This window comes from Amyelois transitella, chromosome 17, assembly GCF_032362555.1.
Source record: "Amyelois transitella isolate CPQ chromosome 17, ilAmyTran1.1, whole genome shotgun sequence".
Classification (NCBI taxonomy): Eukaryota; Metazoa; Arthropoda; class Insecta; order Lepidoptera; family Pyralidae; genus Amyelois; species Amyelois transitella.
Window position 1 is genome coordinate 9,327,828 of NC_083520.1, and position 20,890 is coordinate 9,348,717.

Genomic DNA, 20,890 nt, shown 5'->3' on the forward strand with positions numbered 1-20,890 from the left:
ATATAAAAATCTAGGTAATTTTTGTCTGTTAGTTTATATAAAATGTGCCGTGTGGTTCCCGGTACTGATAGAAAAAAGAATAGGACCACTCTAATTATAGATACAAGTGAAATTTGATTAAAATCGATTCACTACTTTAATATCAGAGTGCCATTTTGCAATAAGCTGTGGGGTTACATACATACACATAATCACGACTATCTCTCTGGCGGGGTAGACAGAGCGAACGGTCTTTGAAAAGAGTGATTGGTCACGTCCAGCTGTTTGGCTTAATGATAGAATTGGGATTCAAATAGTGACAGGTTGCTAGCCCATCGCCTTAAACAAGAATCCCAATTTTATAAGCCTATCCGTTAGTCGCCTTTTTCGACATCCTTGGGAGAGAGATGGAGAGGTCCTATTCTTTTTTTATTGCTGCCGTGAAACACACGTTACTTTTTTTTAATTTATTTTATAATCTCAATGACTCCAATTTATATAGGTAGATGGAAAAATGATTACTTACCTAGTTGATATTTTGCTCCAAAATTATTATAACAAACCTTATGTCAAAACCTTAAAACATATACTTGTGTGTGTGACATAAGTTTTAGGGCTCCAAACATTATTCTTTGTCCAACACAGAACAAATGGTATACGCAACGATCATTCCTAATTACGCAAAATCTTTTACAAGAACATTCCTTAGCTTTTGAAACGTTATAAGCCTTTTGTGATACAAATTTTGGCCGTTAAAACAAAACGTGGTTATAACTTATTACAGCTGCTTTTAACTGTAAGTATAATGGTTATTTTAGAGGTGTTTCTATTACAATATACATACATATAATCACGTCTAAATCCCTTGCGGGGCAGACAGAGTCAACAGTCTTGAAAAGACTGATAGGCCACTTTCAGCTGTTTGGCTTAATGATAGAATTGAGATTCATATAGTGACATGTTGCTAGCCTGGCCTAAAAGAAGAATCCCAAGTTAATAAGCCTTTTCCTTAGTCGCCTTTTACGACATCCATTGGATAGAGATGCTATTTCTATGATGCCTATTCCTTTTTCCATAGAAGCCGGGAACCACACGTCACTATGTTGCAAAAATAATATTTATTTATTTATTTATTTATTTCAGAAGCTTAAATCTATCTTTACAGTTTGCACCAATGCGATAGAGAAGCAATACATTTTAATTATTATTATTATTGTAGCATACAATATATAACGCTGTTGCTATGAATTCGCTCAGAGAACATACAAACAGGTCAATATTTTCGGAAATCCGATTGACATTACGAATCGCGCGCGCGAGCGGGGCCCCGCGCAGCAAAATATAATACGACACGCTGAAGATTTTTGGTTCTGAAACGCTTACAATCACTCTTTTTCAACAAACAAACAAACGTTTCACTGTCACACTAAACCACTGAACCGATTATGATGTAATCTGTTACACTGAGAAAAAACATACTAATTACAAAAACAAATTAAGTCACGCACACGAAGAAGCAGGCAAAGGCAAATTTTAAAACAAAAAACAAAACAATAATTGAGCCACTAATAGAAATACCCACATCTATTCACTAATTCCTAACAACATGTTCACCTTACCCGGCCGCCGGGGCGCACGATTTACGCCCGGCCCGCTCCCGGTTAAACCCGGGCCGGATAACCGCATTTAATTGGCAGTCCAAGTACTTAAGCTCAGTTACGGCGTTATATCACCGTTTTAGACTTTAATATAAATTACATACATACATATGGTCACGTCTATATCCCTTGCGGGGTAGACAGAGCCAACAGTCTTAATATAAATTAACAGAATATAAGTATATTTGCTTTCTATCATCAAGCTAAATAGCTGAACGTGGCCGTTCAGCCTTTTCAAGACTGTTGGCTCTGTCTACCCCGCAAGGGATATGGACGTGACCATATGTATGTATGTAATTTCAATATAATATAAACTACGATGTTGTATTCTTGATAAATTTTTGCTGTTAATAGGTACTATTAGTGCCCTGTCGTCCCCGGTACTAAAGAATAGGGATACTCCGTTATATCGGAGTTATATGTAACTCAGATCTCTTTCTCATGGATATCGTTAAACGCACTAAGGGATAAACTAATCAACTTGCGATTCTTCTTATATCTGAATCACAAGTCAATAATTTAGCTATACAGCTGAACGTGGCCTGAATATCAGTCTGTTCAAGACTGTTGGCTCTGTCTACCCCGCAAGGGATATATACGAGATATAGATGTATGTAACATCGCCCAACTCATCAAAACGCACCATTATTAAGACATTATTACACCACATCGAGAAGAATTATTACGTCTACCACAGAATTAATCCCATTTCACGAGTACAATAAACCTCAATGTGCTTGGATAACAGCCAAATGCTTATAGCGTGATGATCATATAATGTTTGCACTATAATTGCATAATTTTAACATAAGCATGGCGGTAAAATTACATAGATACACATTACACCTCATTAATGGATGGACGTTTCAAAAATGACTGTTCTGTGGACTAAAAGTAAGCGGTAGCGATTATTGGAGTTTGAAACAATGAGAAAAAAAATCGGTTTTCTGTAAAGTCGGTTTACTGACGATAGTTAAACGTGACAACGTCTTAGGAAAATACTGATGGAATGGCATAGCATTTTTCAAAAGAAAATTTTAGTTTCATTTGTTTAATAGATTTGTACATATGTAAGTATATAGAGAAGGAGGTATACGATGCCGAACGCGAAGGCCGATTGTGCCTCTTCGTAGCTCAATTTTGTATGCGATCCTCTTAATGTCAGGTTGGCTGGAAGAGATCCCACTAAGGAATAAGCCTGCCTTTGTACTGTACTATGTTTTATTTCTGTAATTTACTCTTTAATTGAACAACAAGCTGTGCCCGCGACTTCGTCCTCGTGGAATAGTTATTTTGCGCATCATTGAAGCCCTCCAGGATGAACAATTTACCCCGTATTTTTCACACTTTCCTTTATTTCTTCGCTCCTTATAGATGCAGAGTGATGTGATATAGCCGTGAACCTTCCTCGATAAATGGTCAATTCAACACAAAAAGAATTTCTTAATTCGAACCAGTAGTTCCTGAGATGAACGCGTTCAAACAAACAAACTCTTCAGCTTTATAATATTAGTATAGATAAAGCATTTACTTACTTATATTCACAGACTTTTTACATTTTGAAAAGATTAATTTCTGTACACCTGCTTATAACTTGGACCAGGATTTTAAACTTTTCGATTTGGCCAGCGCGCCAACATGCTGGAAAATTAGACTAGACCTAACTATCATATTCTAACCGCCTTCCAAAGCATAGACTAGATAGAGAATCTAGTATTTTTGTTACCGTTTCTGAAGGTAATACGTTAAGGGTCGAGAAAAGAAACATTATGAAAATGCAAAGATAATTACATACATAATCAAGAAGAGATAATAATTACTTGCATGAAGAGTTATGAATGTGGATGAAGCGAAGGAAATATGCAGAGATCATGGCAAGTGGAAAGAGGTAGTCTCTGCCTACCCCTCCGGGAAAGAGGCGTGATTTTATGTATGTATATGTAATTACATACATACATATGGTCACGTCTATATCCCTTGCGGGGTAGACAGAGCCAGCCGTCTTGAAAAGACTGATACGCCACGCTCAGCTGTTTGGCTTAATGATAGAATTGAGATTTAAATAGTGACAGGTTGCTAGCCCATCGCCTAAAAGATGAATCCCAAGTTTATAAGCCTATCCCTTAGTCACTGTGTACGACAAAAGAGATGGAGTGGTCCTATTCTTTTTTCTATTGGTGCCGGGAACCACACGGCATGTGTAACAGGTGTCTTATCTTAACACCGAGCAAAAACAACAATTGAGTGGTTCATTGAAACCATCAATTAGATAAGACGTTAGTTTACGTGTAAAGATCACGCAAACAGACGATAATGCTTGATACTGGCAATTAAAACATTTTTGTTTTTGCGTTTAAGAGATAAACAGTTAATTGGGAGAATGAATGTGGTTTTAATTGGATTGTTGTCTATATACCTACTGATAAAAAATAACTAATTCTTGATCGATATAACAAACTAGCTGTGCCCGCAACTTCGACCGCTTTGTCTACCCCGCAAGGGATATAGACGTGACCAGTTTATTCATAGTTTAACAGTCAAAATACATACAAACATTAAATCACGTCTAAATCCTTTTTGCGGTAGACAGAGACAACAGTTTTGAAAAAACTGAAAGTTCCATGTTCAGCTTTATGGTTTAAAGAATAAATGGTCTAAGTTATTTATGATTTTCTTCGTCTTAGTCCGTAACTTGTGTATAAAAACTATGAGTATTGATAATAAATAATCTAGAATGTAGGAAATATAACCAGTTGTTCTAGACTAGCGTGCAATGACATATTTTACTTTGATATTTGTATAATTCATAACATTTATAACCAAAGGTCGCATTGTAAAAACAATATTTTATCACTGTCTTAGTAACAGGCATTTAATTGGAAACTGATGTTCATTTAGAAAATTACTTTATTAAAATACTTCTTCGAAAATGCTTAATGATTGTTTTTTTTAAAAATAACATACATTACCCATTAAAATCAAAAAAAAACATAAGGGCTGTCCAAACTTAACATATTTTTTTAACTATAAATAACTTAAAATTTATTTATATTAAAAAACAACGTTTGCCGGGACCGCTAGTATAATAAAGATTTTTCAACAAATACCTCATGATAGGTAAATAAATAAACTTGACTTTAAAAATTCACTATTTCGTGATTAATTGCCAACCAGTTTAGACTGGATAGATCGGATGAAACCGGTTCTAACCGGTTCCGATAAATAAAGATTATGTATGCAATTTTGCAGGTGAGTGGAAGTCGAGTGTTTGCGTTTTTTTGTATGAGAATATTGATTACTTTGTTGGATCTATAGCGGTAAATGATGGCTTTATCAAAGCGAAGAGTTACGTTACGTAGGCATTTTATTTACCTACCCGATAAAAATATTTATTTATTTAGCTTACCAACAGTCGATATAATAATGTCATGCATGCAGTAAGTACATACATACATACATAAAATCACGCCTCTTTCCCGAAGGGGTAGGCAGAGACCTCTTTCCACTTACAGTAAGTACGTAACTTAAATAAATCAATTCTTATTGCTTGACCGATTATAATAGCAATATTATTCATAAAGATACATATCACGTTCACTATATATACAATCACGTACATTACCCTTGCGGGGTAGACAGAGTCAACAGTTCCCGCACAATGTAAAGGTTTAAAACCAGGTGAATCAGAAAAAGTTAAGATTTTAAACCCTAATTTAACTCCTTGTTTAAAATAAAAAATTTCTCCTCCTTTTTTTAAGTCGGGTAAAAATAAACATTTTTGTTGCCTACAGTACATCTTTTTTGTAGGAATGAGTACGTTCATCTCTACAACATTAATTAAGGCTTTAATGTTGTTATAACTATATAGTTAATGCCTACATTAATTCTCGCATGACGGAAAGTAAAAATAACAGTTGATTACTAGTGTTATTAACCCGTTTATTTTCGGGGTCCGTATAGTATGAAAAGAGTAAGTAAAATTGCCGTGTGGTTCCCAGCACCAATACAAAAAAGAATAGGACCACTCCATCTCTTTCCCATGGATGTCGTAAAAGGCGACTAAGGGATAGGCCTATAAAATTACGATCCTTTTTTTGGGCGATGGGCTGGCAACCTGTCACTATTCGGATCTCAATTCCAACATCGAGCCGAGCAGCTGAACGTGGCCATTCAGTCTTTTCGGGACTGTTGGCTCTGTCTACCCCGTAAGGGATATAGACGTGACTATATGTAATATGTATGTATGTAGAAAGTAAAATTATCAAATTTTATGTCTTAAATGTATTGTGATTAAATTTTGTATAAATACTTACATATCATGTCTATATCCCTTGCGGGGTAGACAGAGCCAACAGTCTTGAAAGCACTGATACGTTCGGCTGTTTGGCTTGATGATAGAATCGAGATTTGAATAGTGACAGTTGCTTTACAATTTCATTTAATGCGTAGAAGTTGATACAAGACTATTGGCTCTGTCTACCCCGCAAGGGATATAGACGTGACCATATGTATGTATGTAAGATGATACTAATAACCAAGTTTAGCAATATTGTTCTGATCTGTACGGTCACATTTTATAAAACATACAGACAGACGAAAACACAAGTTCCCTGAATCGGAACCAAACACAACACCTTTTTAAAACTGCTCTTTTTCCTCCATCATAATGGAGTCATTACTCGTCAACAATAAAACAATTAAGAGCCTTTCTTCAATGCCGCCGTAGCGTGACGTCATTACATACAACCTCTCATGACGTGTTTGCTCAGTTTAGGAAATACCCAGACTTTAACCTTTTTACGTTCCAATCACAATCCAGATTCTCAATTCCTATTTCAACTAATATATCAATGTGAGTGTAAGTTTGTTTCTGTTACTTCTTCACGCGTTAACTCCTAAACCAATCGTCTTGAAATTTCGCGTATATGTAATGAAGGGTCTAGATTAGGACAAAGAGTCCTTTTTATCCCGGTTAAAATTTATTTATTCTGTGGGATGCGTATGTGTAATTAAGGGTCTGGAGAAGAAATTGGGGTACTTTTCATCCCGGTAAACACTATTGTTCCTGTGGGATTGGCGAAAAACCTGTATTCCTTTGTAGGTGGCCTTAAATCCGCGCCGGCGCAGATGCGGGTGAAATCCAGTTGTACTTTAAAATTAAAATCTCAATTACGTTTTGCCGAGCGTTACAGAGATATTATAAACTTATCATGAACACAATAAACATGTTTCATTAAAATTGCAATGCTTTACGTAACTTATCACTGTTCATATGTCAAAAACTTAATAACTATCATTACGTTTGTTTCAACTGAACAAATTGTCATTGGGGACTTTCACATACTCTCACGTAATGCGCATGCGCAGCCAATAAAATCATTTTTGCGAACAATTCTGTCTTAAGAAATAAAATGGACGCAACTGCTTTAGTGAGAGCCAATGGAAAGTTCAATTAAAAAATAAGTAGGTATTCTGAATATTTAAAAAAACAATATAAAAACTTTACTTGTAATTTTTTTTTATATTTTTCCTAATATTTCCACTAGTTGTTGCTAGCACTTCCAACCATGTCAAACTGAAATTCCCATTATTCCCGTTACTACGTAACTTGCAAAAAAAAATAAGTTATGGTTGACGTCGGAACATAAATTATAGTCAGAAACATTTCATCAAAAACAATTTATGATATCAGTCCAGTGGCTTAGCCTAACAGACATTTTGCCGTGTGGTTCCCGGCACATTCCATCTCGTTCCCATGGATATCGTAAAAGGCGACTAAGGGATAGGATAACTTGGGATTCTTTTTTTAAGCGATGAGCCAGCAACCTGTCACTATTTGAATCTCAATTGTATCATTAAGCCAAATAGCTGAGCGTGGCCCATCAGTCTTTTCAAGTCTGTTGGTTCTGTCTACCCCACAAGGCATACAGACGTGACCATATGTATGTAATTATGTTTGTATTTTCATAATGTATTTCTTTTCTTGACCCTCAACATATTACCTTCATTAATTTTCTTAAAATGCTGTTGTATACACAGCACACAAAATAAAAAATCTATGATATATAAGTGAAGACACAGGCTAAAGCTAGTTTCATAATAATCGCTCTCAGAAGTTTTCTAGTTAGGCAAAAATGTCACAAAAAAAAACCATAACAAAAGAAACACATTTCTTGCGCGCACGCATGCTATTTACAAGCAGTTTTTGCTGATTCGCTCGCGTCATTTGGTATAACGTAACATCTGGACTATTCACTGTGACCATGTGGTAACTATATTGACCATATTGACCATATGCGATTTAGTACTTATTAACAGCAAGCATTTCATGACTTGACATAATCTTGTTGATTTTCGTGTATATTATATAAAAAATAACAGCATTTGCTTAGGATTGTATTTCATTTAATTGTTAGATACGTTTAAACTAATTTTGTAATTATTAAACTTGTTTAATACTGTCTGTCTGTAATGCTTTAAATACTTTTAAACAGTTTTTATGTAATATAATTTTCTATTAAAGGTTAAATTACCTACCCGAGATAGAGTGGGCTACTTTTGGTGTAACATAATTATAATCACGTCTATATCCCTTGCGGGCCAGAGCCAGTCTTAAAGACTGATAGGCCACGTTCAGCTGTTTGGCTGAAAGATAAAATTGAGATTCAAATAGTGACAGGTTGCTAGCCTGTCGTCTTAACGAACAGATTTTCACAAATTCTAGTATTGTGATAATTTGCACCATAATAAATAATAATAATAAAGTCCTAAGAAGGATCGTAGCAAGTAGAATTCCATAGTCTCTGCCTACCCCAATGGGAAACAGACGTGATGGTATGTATGTATGTTTGCACCATAAAAAAAATATAAAAAGTAACCGTAAGACCGTAAAGTTTTAACCGTTCTTTACGGTCTCAAAAATATTGTTTGATTTTTTCATAAACTAACGATGCCACCTGAATTTGTTTGCGTAGGACTGTGTCAATCTAATTTGGAATTTTGGGGAACCAGGATGTAGGGTGACATGAATATTTTTTCTTTTGTAAACATGACAAGATTTTTTTTAACTAAGTAAGTATTTTTTACGACCCTCTCCAAATTTTTCTCACAAAAAATTCTGACTTGTAAATTTATTCTAAGGCTAAATAAGCTATACACACTTATACACAAAAAAATAAAATTACGCGCCTTACCTAAACGGATAGGCAGAGATTACGTTTTTCCACTTGCCACGATCCCTGCCTACTTCTATCGCTTCATCCACATTCATAACTCTCTTGAAAAAAATTTGGCATACTCATATTTAAAAAAAATATGTATCACTTAATTAAGTATCTAAAATATATTAACTTAAAGATACTTCTTCCTCCTGGCTTTAGTCCCGGTTTCATCTCCACCTCTCTGGAGAGGAGCCCGGGTTAAAGCCTTGACCATGATTCTGAATTGGGTAAGTCAGGTTTTTACACGAAACAATTTCCATCTGACCTCCGCAACCTTTGTAGGTTTGTTTCCTCAGCCTAACCCGTATTGGATCCATGGTTACACATCCGGTTGCCTGAATGTGCAATTTTCCTCACGATGTTTTCACTCACCGTAAGAGAGGTTTGTATTCAAACCAATGTACATAATTTAGAAAATAGTCATTGGTAAATACATAGCCGAGGTGGGATTTGAACATGTGCCTTTCTGCGCATCACGCATTTTAACCGAACACCTTACACATTCGACCACCGACGTTCCTTACTATAAGAAACTTATTTATGTTCTAAACCTTCACACACACACACACACACACATAATCACGTCTATATCCCTTGAGGGGTAGACAGAGCCAACAGTCTTGAAAAGACTGATAGGCCACGTACAGCAGTTTGGCTTTATGATGGAAATGAGATTCAAATAGTGACAGGTTGCTAGCCCATCGCCTAAAAGACATCCAATCCCGGCACCAATAAAAAAAGAATAAGACCACTCCATCTCGTTTAAACCTTATTAAAAAAACACAAAATGTAAAAAGCGAAGAAATTTTCTAAGAAAAATTTATTCATTGGATTGGAATGGTTCACTCTATTGAATTTCGATAATGCAAAAGTAGAACTCCATTTCAACAGTAGAATTCCACGAACGGGCACACTCACCCTTCTACCAGATTAGATGGCTCACTTCACCTTTTTGTTATTTGGGGCAGACGGAGTCTACATTACTCGAGTTACCACGATCACCACATACTTTTCTTCACCGGTTCATCCATATTCATCACGTTTCTGATGCAGTTTTTCGGTGTAGGGTACTTATGACCTGATCTTTTTACCCGAACGTCCCCAATATGACAATAATACGTTCATTTTGACCTTCCCTTCCCAATATTCCATTTACGGAGTGTAAATGGAATATTTGGATCTTAAACTCGATATAAGATATAAAATTTCTACAAAACTATTTAAATTAATAGTACTTTATATGATTTGGTCAAACCTTGAACGGTAACAGGCAAAAAGTAAACGCAAGACATGTATCTTGTCATGGAAATTTCAATCTTATTATCCAGAACCAAAGTAGATAATAATTTTCTAGTTTCTTGCTATTGGCAAAAAGTTATGAAGGCGACATGTATGAAACGTTGTTTTTTTTCGATTAGATACTGGAAACAAATTGGCGTCATTTTATAAATAAAACGAGTAATGCAAAAAAAAGCAAATCTTTACATGATAACGTAAAAGAAATATGGAAAACTTTATTTGAAAACAAAAAATACGTTTGTTACAAAATCTAAAGGGCGCTCGAAAACAAACATAAGTAACAAAACGAAATATCTGTTACTTTCTGTGCCTGCGGGAATTTCTGTAAATCCTAAGTACCTACTCACATATGAAACCTCTAGACCCAGCAGTTTGATATATCTGTCAGTGTTCCCTTTTTTATTTAAATCAGAAAAAGAGATTGTTATTTGAATAGTATAAAATACAATATCCTTTAAAGGGAAAAGGTATCTTACATACCTACCTATCTATCAATAAAAATCAAACATTCATTCTATTATTTGTTCTAGAGACTAAATAAACTTATAAAATTCGGTTTATTCCACTTTGATCAACCAGGTCATATCACCTGGTTGACCAAATTCCACATTTTTGTGTCCTGAAATCACCTAATGGCAAATCACCTACGTGATTAAAATCAACAAGATTAATTCTAGGTACTTAGGCAACCTGGTTAGTACTAACTGAATCTCAATCCTATCATTAAGTCATCTGATTGAACGCAGCCTTCGACTTTTTCAATACAACTGATTTTGTCTTACTCTCAAGTGGTAAATACTTTTTTTCCCACGGGAACATAGGTTGGGGTGTAAATTTGTTACTGAGAAATATCACAATCTAATGGTAAGTACAAAATGTTCCATAATCTTATGCAAACAGTCGCACACCCAATTTCAAGGGAAAATACTATGAGTAATCGACATATAAGTTAAATTGACGTCATTGTTAATTAGGCGATTCAGTTAGAAATTTATACAATAATGTGAAGGATTGACTGACTAAAATGATGGTGAAAGAACAATCAAACAAGTATAAAAATTGAAATCTATACTAATATTATAAAGCTGAAGAGTTTGTTTGTTTGTTTGAACGCGCTAATCTCAGGATCTACTGGTTCGAATTGAAAAAATATTTTTGTGTTTAATAGACTATTTCTCTAGGAAGGCTTTAGGCTATATAACATTACGCTGCAACTATTAGGATCGAAGAAATAATGGAAAATGTGAAAAAAAAACGGGGTAAATTATTCATCCTTGAGGGCTTCAATGATGCCCAATATAACTATTCCACGCGGACGAAGTCGCGGGCACAGCTAGTGAGTTATACATGTGGATGAAGCGAAAGAAGTATGCAGGGATTTTGACAATTGGAAAGATATATCTCTGCCTACCCCTCCGGGAAAGTAGCGGGATTTAATCTATGTCTTTATGCGTTGTGCTATGTTTGTTACACAGTTGATGCATGTATGTATATTATACATACTTTATAAATTGACTTATAAAGTAAGGTGTAAGTAAAAAGGTTAAATATTTTTTATTACATTCAGATAAATCAATTTTTTTTGTTGTTTTGTCTGAGTATAATATTTTATTACCCATTTCCGAGTTTTTATTACATAACTATCAATTTTTTTCGTTTAAAACGAATAAATCAGCCAAAATCATTAGTATTCGAGCAACAAGTATTTAATGCACTAAACTTTATAGTCATTTTATGGGGCTTTAAATCATGGCGTCTTTAAATGGAGCAATTAGCTTCTCAAAGTCAGTTATGTGGTTCGCGTCAGGAATCTCAATAGTGAGAACAATAATTTCTTTGGATATTTTATAAAAACCGAATAAAAGAGTTTGTTCAACAATGTAACAATTCTACTGCCAGAGAAAGACTTATTGTAAGTTTTAAAATTAGGGTAATTATGAAAGTGAATGAAGATGTTGTGCAGAATTATATTTGGAGAACGATAGATTTTATTTACTAAAAATATAAATAAAAAATTGTTATTTTTTAAGTCATATGATTAATGCAGTAAAAGTAATTAATTTTAGTCTTAAAAAAAATGTGAACAAAGTTACCCGAAGTAAGGAGTATTTTGATAAACGAACCCGTTATATAATAAGGGGTTAATATTTTGATAAAAACCCCGTTAGGTTTTGAATTAGGTCTGCAGCAACAGTCTAGATTGTATTTGTAATTAACCCATACCGGATGTGAAGGTTTCATTACACAATGCGATTCTAATTCATCAAACAAAGTATCATTCAATCAAATACATTATTTTTGTTACGTAAAATGTTTTGTATCTGTTATTACAATGAAAAGACGAGTTAAGTAAATTTATTAATTCGCAATAATAATGTCTTCTTCTGTATCTTTACCGTCATGATTTGTTTAAATTAAAGATAATTATATTTCCCGATTTTCAAGCGAGTCAAGATCAAATTAAAAAAAAATAAAAGAACGATCGAACGATTTTAAAATTAATTATTAATTACAATTATATACAATAAAAATATTTAATCGTTCTTCAGTAATTAAAAATTATCCTTAGAATAGAATAGAATAGAATATTTATTTGCTTTTGAATAGGGTTTACAAAAGGTGTAAAACAAAACATATTTCCTCCTGGTCAGCCATTAATTATAGCATGCAAATTATTATAAAATTATACATAAGTCACTTTAGTCAATTAATTCTTAATAAAATGATAAAATATTATGTCAATTTGTTACAATAAATAAAAGAAAAAAATTACTTCACACATAGTCAATATTTGATTTCAAGAAAATAAAATAATTATGAATAAATTTAATTTTTATCTAAAATTGAGGAACTCATGGACTGTATAAAAAGAGTGCTCCAGAAGCCAGCAAAATAATTTCTTTTTGAATAAATTATAATTCAAACACTTTATGTCTTCCGGTATTTTGTTAAATATGGATATGCACATAAAGTAACAATTCCTTTTAAATCTTTCGCTTTTCGGTATTACATCTAACACTAATCTATGCACATTTCTTGTGCTTCTTGGGTATACCTCTTCAGCCTCTTTGAACAATTTGTAATTAAGTTTTACAAATTTGCCAATTTCAAATACGTAAAGACAAGGAAGTGGAAGAATGTTTAATAATTTAAAGAGTGGCTTACACGATACGTCTGGTGCGACTCCATAAATGGCTCGGATGCATTTTTTTTGCATAATAAATGCTTGCTGAAACTTAGTACTATTTCCCCATATCACAAGACCATAGCGGAGGACGGACTCCACATAGGCATGGTAAGCTATGACAGCTGCATCTGTGGTCGCAGTTCTGGCAAGTTTGTATAATGCAAAAGTGAATCTGTTGATTTTATTGCAAGCATTTTCAACCTGTTTTTTCCAATCTAAATTTTCGTCAATACTTATACCTAGAAATTGTCCATTTTTTAACCTATTCAATTTTTTCCCGTCATGTTTTATATTTAGATCAGTCAAATTATTAAAATTTATATAATATGTCTTATCAATATTGATCATTAAATTATTATTTATTAGCCAGTCAATTATCACATTTAAAGTGTTATCGATTTCTGATTGATGAATATTTAAATTATTATTGGAATTAGTAACCGAGTTTTTATTTGGATTATTAGGGGTTGTGACAATTACTGAAATATCATCAGCAAACAATATACTTTTATGCGCGGTGATATTTGGCAAGTCATTTATATACACCAAAAACAGTAATAACCTTAACTTAAGTTAAAAATAGTTGCAATGACAAGCACATCTTTTAGTTATTTCTAATCTTAATATGAAGTGTCTAGTAGCCTTACATTGTGACTAGTAGTAACCTTACATTATTTGAGTTATTTCTAATCCTAGTGTGAAGTAACTAGTAACCTTACACTAACCATCCACGTGACCCAGTTAGCAGTTACACAAGCCAATAATCAGCTGTTATGACCGTCATTATTGTGAAGCAGATAAGAATATACCAAAATAAACATGTTCTAGTCAGTCATTTACGTAGGTACGCACAAAACGACATTTAGATAGCTTGTTATGACAATTGTAAAAACAAAAAATATTTTCTAAATACGTAAAGGAAGTGTGAATGGGACTGTTGGAGTGGGAAGGCCTAGATGAACGTACTACCTAGATCAAATCGGAGACGTTCTAGCAAATGGTCAGGTCAAGAGTACCCGAAACTAGGGTTGAAAAAAGCGGGAAATTTTCCGGTTTTTTTCAAATTCCCTCGTATTTATACAAGTTTTTTACGAAACTTTCAAGAAAGATAAGAATCAAATATTTCATGTTTTTTATTAAAAATACGATAGGAAAAGTATTGATTACCTTACAATATGCATCGTTGTTTTAAAAATTGGTAATTATACATAGAATATATATATATAGTTATCCAATCGTTTTTTTTTATTTTTCGAAACAAACGACGAAAATCTCAATAAAACCGTTTTTTCCCCAAGGTTTTATTCTGATATATTTCAATGTAACAAACCAATAAATGTTTCTTTCGGAATTTTCAACGCTACCCGAAACCGACAAGCTTGCATGAAGAGTTATGAACGTGGATGAAGCGATAGTACTATGCAGGGATCGTGGCAAGTGGAAACATGTGGTCTCTGCCTACCCCTCTGGGAAAGAGGACGTGATTTATGTGTATGTATTTAAAAGAATTACTCAGGTGTATTTTTTTAAATCGTTTTATGAGATTCACACTTTAAATTAAAATATTGCCATACATATACTTACATATGGTCACGTCTATATGCCTTGCGGGGTAGACAGAGCCAACAGTCTTGAAAAGACTGAATGGCCACGTTCAGCTATTTGGCTTAATGATAGAATTGAGATTCAAATAGTGACAGGTTGCTAGCCCATCGCCTAAAAAAGAATCCCAAGTTTATAAGCTTATCCCTTAGTCGCCTTTAACGACATCCATGGGAAAGAGATGGAGTGGTCCTATTCTTTTTTGTATTGTTGCCGGGAACCACACGGCAGCAATAAATAAAGCAGCTATGATCTCATAGCGTAACACTACATAAAATCTACCTGTCTGGCTGGCATGCGACCGTTTTTGCATTCCCCAAGAACCGGTTCCTCAGTCTGTCTTCAATGATTGTATGCTTTTTGCCGGTTTGGCGCCTTGAAACGCTAAACCACTGTTATTGTTGTAATTTTCTTTTTAAACGTTCACAAAACTTCCTGGATTTCGCATTTTTTTTTAAATATAATTATTTTTTTTTAAACTACAAAAAGAATTATAATGAAAAGTAACTTTTTTAATTTTTTTAATAATATTGATAAAGTAAACATTGTGAATGTTTTACTATGAAGGGTTAAACGATTCTATCATGAAGTTTCTAGATCTAAAAAAAATATTACAAAAATGAGTTTACAAATTGAACTCTCAACACTTACAATAAATTTCTATTTAACAGAACAGAATTTCATAAATAATACATCGAAATCATCTTTATTTTTGAGTAAATTCACTTGTTTTTCTGTAAAGGTCGTCGTTAACAATACAATGGGGCATTGACCTTCAGAGTATTCACACACTGATCACATTACATACAATTTTAGGCAACATTTGGAATCCTTGTGAAATTGTATTTAACTATATATTTTTCAATTTTATTGGTAATAATCATATGAGTGAATTAGTCAATACGAGTAATTTAAATTATTTTTACTTACATAACGGTCAAATAGTAAATATAATTTTTATTTTCGTATTTAGAATGTCAATCGATGCGCTTGACTTATGAATTTTGTTTTATTGGTTAAAGTTTCTTTTTTAAATTTCCTCGTGCAATTTTAAAAATAATTATAGTTTTAGTTTTAAAAATAAACAAAAAGAAAGACGAATGCTCATAACTTCTCCAGTAAGAGTGAGCGAAGGATAATTTAAGAAGAAAATAGGTGGAATTTATTACCGAAACAAATTATAATCTTAATAGCTATTACGTAACGACCGTATTTACAGATAAAATTTTTAGGGTAGATGAATCAATCAATGACACATTCCGCATTCCAGTCGAGACAATTAGAAACAAAGAAGTTATTGATAACGTTCTAGTATTGCAGTGATTGAGCTGAACCTTGCGTTTCGTTTCACAGAAATGTCAGGTGACAGCAAGTGAGCGTCTATTATGGGTGGTCATAAAATAATTTCTCAGAATTGAATATCTCCCTTCAAAGGAATGTGGTCTAAGGTTGATGGCATTGTAAAGTTACACTTAATGCTTATGAGCGATAATCGTTTTTGCCAGCTAAACTTATGTTAAAGTCTAAGGCTGATATTTAAAAAAAATTAACCCATGTTTTTTAAACAGCGATTTGTTTCAAAAATGTAATTGAAGGATTCTTGCAATGATTTTAAGAGAACTTTTAATTAAATCTATTACGTTATTTTAAAGGGCAAGTGGAGAAAACGAGGTGAAACAACATTAATCCTATCCTTGTAAGTTTAAAAATATAAAAATCACTTTTATTTATTTCACTAGCTGTGCCAGCGACTTCGTCCGCGTGGAATAGTTTTAGTTATTTTGGGCATCATTGAACCCCCTTGAATTGAATAATTATCCCGGTTTTTTCACATATTCCATTACTTCTTCGCACCTAATAGTTGCAGCGTGATGTTATATAGCCTAAAGCCTTCCTCGATAAATGGTCTATTCAACACAAAAATATTTTTTTTTAATTCGAACAGTTCAACAGAAGAACAGAACACAGAACAGTAGTTCCTGAGATTAGCGCGTTCAAACAAACAAACTCTTCAGCTTTATAATATTAGTATAGATTACTTATGGGCTTATGGGACATGACGGACATGATTTCTCTTAGTGTCTTACTGGCATTCTTACATAATGATTTCCTAGTAAATAGTTGTTTAGATAAACCACAAAACCTCAGTGCCTCGGTAATACAATACGTGTATGATATTAAAACAGCGAATTATATGTACCTACATTCTATATATATGTATTATTGTAATCAACCACAACATAGTAGGCAGCCGACATATAACAAGTATGTACTACATTTTCGCTAAATCTTTTCACAAATCGATATTAAATGTGAAAACGTATAATTTAAAATCAAGATGACTATAAAAATTATACCATAAAGTTACTTGACCGTAAATCAATGAAATCTTTATATGAGTTTCAAAAGGGTGTACATATTAGATGATTATGTAGATTACAAATCAAATGTACAATACTGTACTACTACTACTACTAAATATACCTACTTTGAATGTAATTAGCATTAAAATTAATATCTTAGATATAAAATTATTATTGCTAAATGATTATTTGAATATAAATTTAATAAATATAGGTACCTATATAAGAAAAAATAAATAAGTTTTTTCTTATTATCTAGGTTTACAAAGAATGTGTTGTTAAATGATGTTGGTACGTTTTATATTTTTATCTGCCTTTTTTAGTTATCAGCACATATTTTATCTAGAGGGCATCGTTGCGCCGATAGCTGTATGGATTATTTGTAGGATGTTTGGTAAATTCCAATCACAGCATAGATACCTATAAAATTTAAAAAAAAATGTGCATTGTTTTCTATCAAAACTTTAGGGTGTGAGACCAGGCTAATCCGTAACCTTGCAAATAAAAAAAATAAAGAAATATTTTTTCTTTCCTTCATGCGATGACGACTTTGCGAGACACAGGCATAATTTATCTTACTTTTTGCTTGCAAATTATCTTGTCGTTTAGTACCCGGCATTGCCGTGTGGTTCCCGACACCAATAGAAAGAAAAGAATAGGAATTTTGTTATGTAAATCTACTTAATAATTTTTATTAATCTTTTTCCCTTTTGTAATAAACACTATCAAGGTTACCGCAAAAAAAAACATAAAATTTGCTATACTTTTATTAAATAGTTATCTTTATTGAACGTGTCGCAACAGTAGGTACCTAGTGATGTTAAGATAAAACAAGAAAAAATACTCGTGACTACCTTGTCTGTCACGCTTCTGTGCCACCAAAAAGATAAAGACAGTTTCCTTGGAAAACCACGATGTGACGAAGCATTATATCAGTGCTGCCACATTTATGTGTCGGTCATTTTATTACTTTGATATTTATTTATTTACCTTATGTAGGTACCTATTACTTTAAGTAGCATTCATTAATCATTTAATATTCTTACTAGAAAGATGACGTTGATACAATTGCAGAAATGAGGTAGGATTTTATGAATACACAAAATTCCAATAAAAATATTTGAGAATGTAGGTAAATAATATTTAAATTTATGTTTGATGTGTTAGTTAATTGTAGCTTTTATACGCTACTAGTGTTGATAACTTCTTTTTAATTCAACATAAAAAAGTAGTGTAGGTATTTCTTTTAAATAAAATTTTCAGTGTTTCTTTTGTACAAATTTCAAAAATAAATAAAATTATTCGACGTAGTAAATCATAAATATAACACACGCATGTAGTCGCGGCTGAAGTATGTTGGTATTAACACAGGTGTTAAAAATTAAAAACAATTGTTATTATATCATTACATAAATGCGGGTATGTTTATTTGATAAGAATCAACCAATATGTCCCCACTCGCACCAGATGCAAGTCTGACAAGTTACAATTTGCACAGTACAGAATTATATCAATTGATTGCACAATATTTATCGAAATATTAATCAAGCCACGACGTAACTTCCAATATCTACAACAATAGAGTGATAAGAAAAAAAATAAATTACTAACCGTTAAAATACCGCTCACTTCGCAATAAATCCGCGGCAGTATTATACTTGAGAAGTTTGCAACATTCCAAAATGCACTTCAGTAAATCCGAAACTCAGAAAATACGATAACAATCACAACACAACAATTGTTTTCACACTCCGTCAATCACTTGTAACACTTTCGCAAAAATACGAAAAAAGTAATTACTATGTTTTTTTTACGAAAGTTACGACGATTTTCCGCGACACTGACAGACGTCCAACACACAAAACGTCTAGGAGCTAACTGACGCGCGGGTGTGTGAGTGAAAAGCAATCCGATTTTGTTGAATGAGAAATTAGGGAGTGTGAAAGAGATGGAGAGATAAGAATGAAGTTAGCGAATAGCTTGCATGACCGAGAGAGTGACCACATGGCACGCATTTGGTTTTATTAGTATAATCATTGCACAAAATACAAAATGAGAGTTGGCGGGTTTTTGTAACTCGCCGGGCCACGTGTTTTCATTTTATGTTGTTCAAAATAACTTGAAAGCTTTCTTATTAAGTGGGTTTTGTTTGTGCAAGGCCCATACACGTCATTCAAATATTGCAACAAACAACTTTCATCAGAATAGGTCGGTACATACCTACTACAATTATAAAATTTTAATTACGTGAAACCTTTCTGTTTTCAAAATATTGAAAGTATACCGATTATTAATTTTGGAAATATGGCGAATATGATTATTATATAAATTTTATGTAAATAAAAGAATGGATTAATTTTTATAAACAAATTATAAGAAATTTTTGGAAGCGCAATTATAAGAAATTTTTGGAAGCGCAGAACTTCTTTACTTAACTTACTTTAGTCAGTAGGTAACGAAAGAGATTTAAATATTATATTATATGATTGATTGACTTGAGTTCAACAATTAAATACAAATTTTATAAATATTATTGATATTGAATGAAATTCGTAGCTAATGATATAATAAAAAAAAAACAAACGCTCACAAGGTCCCGAACCAACTCCAAAGTACCTAATTAACTGATTTTCATGAATCTTCAGAAATATAGTTCAGACACTTTCAAGCGCAAATTTTACGCCATCTACAAAAGCAAAGAATAAAGCGCCACCTACAAAAAGCAAATAATTTAGCTCCACCTACAAAAAGCACCGAATTAAGCGCCACCTACAAAAAGCAAATACTTAGTTGTGTGACACCTAAACCAAGCAACGGATTTACCGCTACCGACAAAAGAATCAGGTTTTTCGCAAATCTCACGGAATCTTTAGTTTTTATCGGGTTGAAAAGATCTCTATGTCCTTATCCAGACTCTGAATTATTAAACCTTCGCATGATTTGTGAATGACAAAAATGAATTACCTATTTAACTTTCACGAAGATTAGTTCAGTACATAATGCGAGAAGTAACAATAAACAAATAAACTCACTTTCGCATTTATAATATACCTATCATACATACATACATGTAGTCTATATTGCTTGCGGGGTAGGCAGAGCCAACAGTCTTGAAAAGACTGAAAGGCCACGTCCATCTGTATGGTTTATGATTATGATGGAATTGAGATTCAAATAGTGACAGATTGCTAGCCCGTCACCTACAACGGAAAATGTATCTATACTAATATTATTAAGCTGAAGAGTTTGTTTGTTTGAACGCGCTAATCTTAGGAACTACTGGTTCGAATTAAACATTTTTTAATAGACCATTTATCGAGGAAGGCTATAAAACATCACGCTGCAATCATTAGGAGCGAAGAAATAATGGAATATGTGAAAAAAAAAACGGAGAAATTTATTCATCCTTGAGGGCTTCAATGATGCCCAAAATAACTATTCTACGCGGGCGAAGTCGCGGGCACAGTTCGTACATAATATTATTTATTTGTGATAATTTCTACACTGATCATATATAAGTAAGGAAAGCGGTGAACATTGAAGAAGTTGTAATTCAGCCAGTCTTTACAAATAAGTACACTT

At 33.2% G+C, this 20,890-nt stretch overlaps 1 protein-coding gene across 1 annotated transcript in view; it reads right to left on the reverse strand.

Annotated features, from left to right (window-relative positions):
• LOC106138830 (uncharacterized) overlaps window positions 1–19,194 on the reverse strand; it is a 154,055-nt gene extending 134,861 nt beyond the window's left edge. The window contains exon 1 of the mRNA XM_013340113.2: window positions 18,920–19,194. The gene's annotated coding sequence lies outside the window, so the exon portion shown is untranslated. The remainder of the gene's footprint in view (window positions 1–18,919) is intronic.
• Window positions 19,195–20,890: the final 1,696 nt, after the last annotated feature.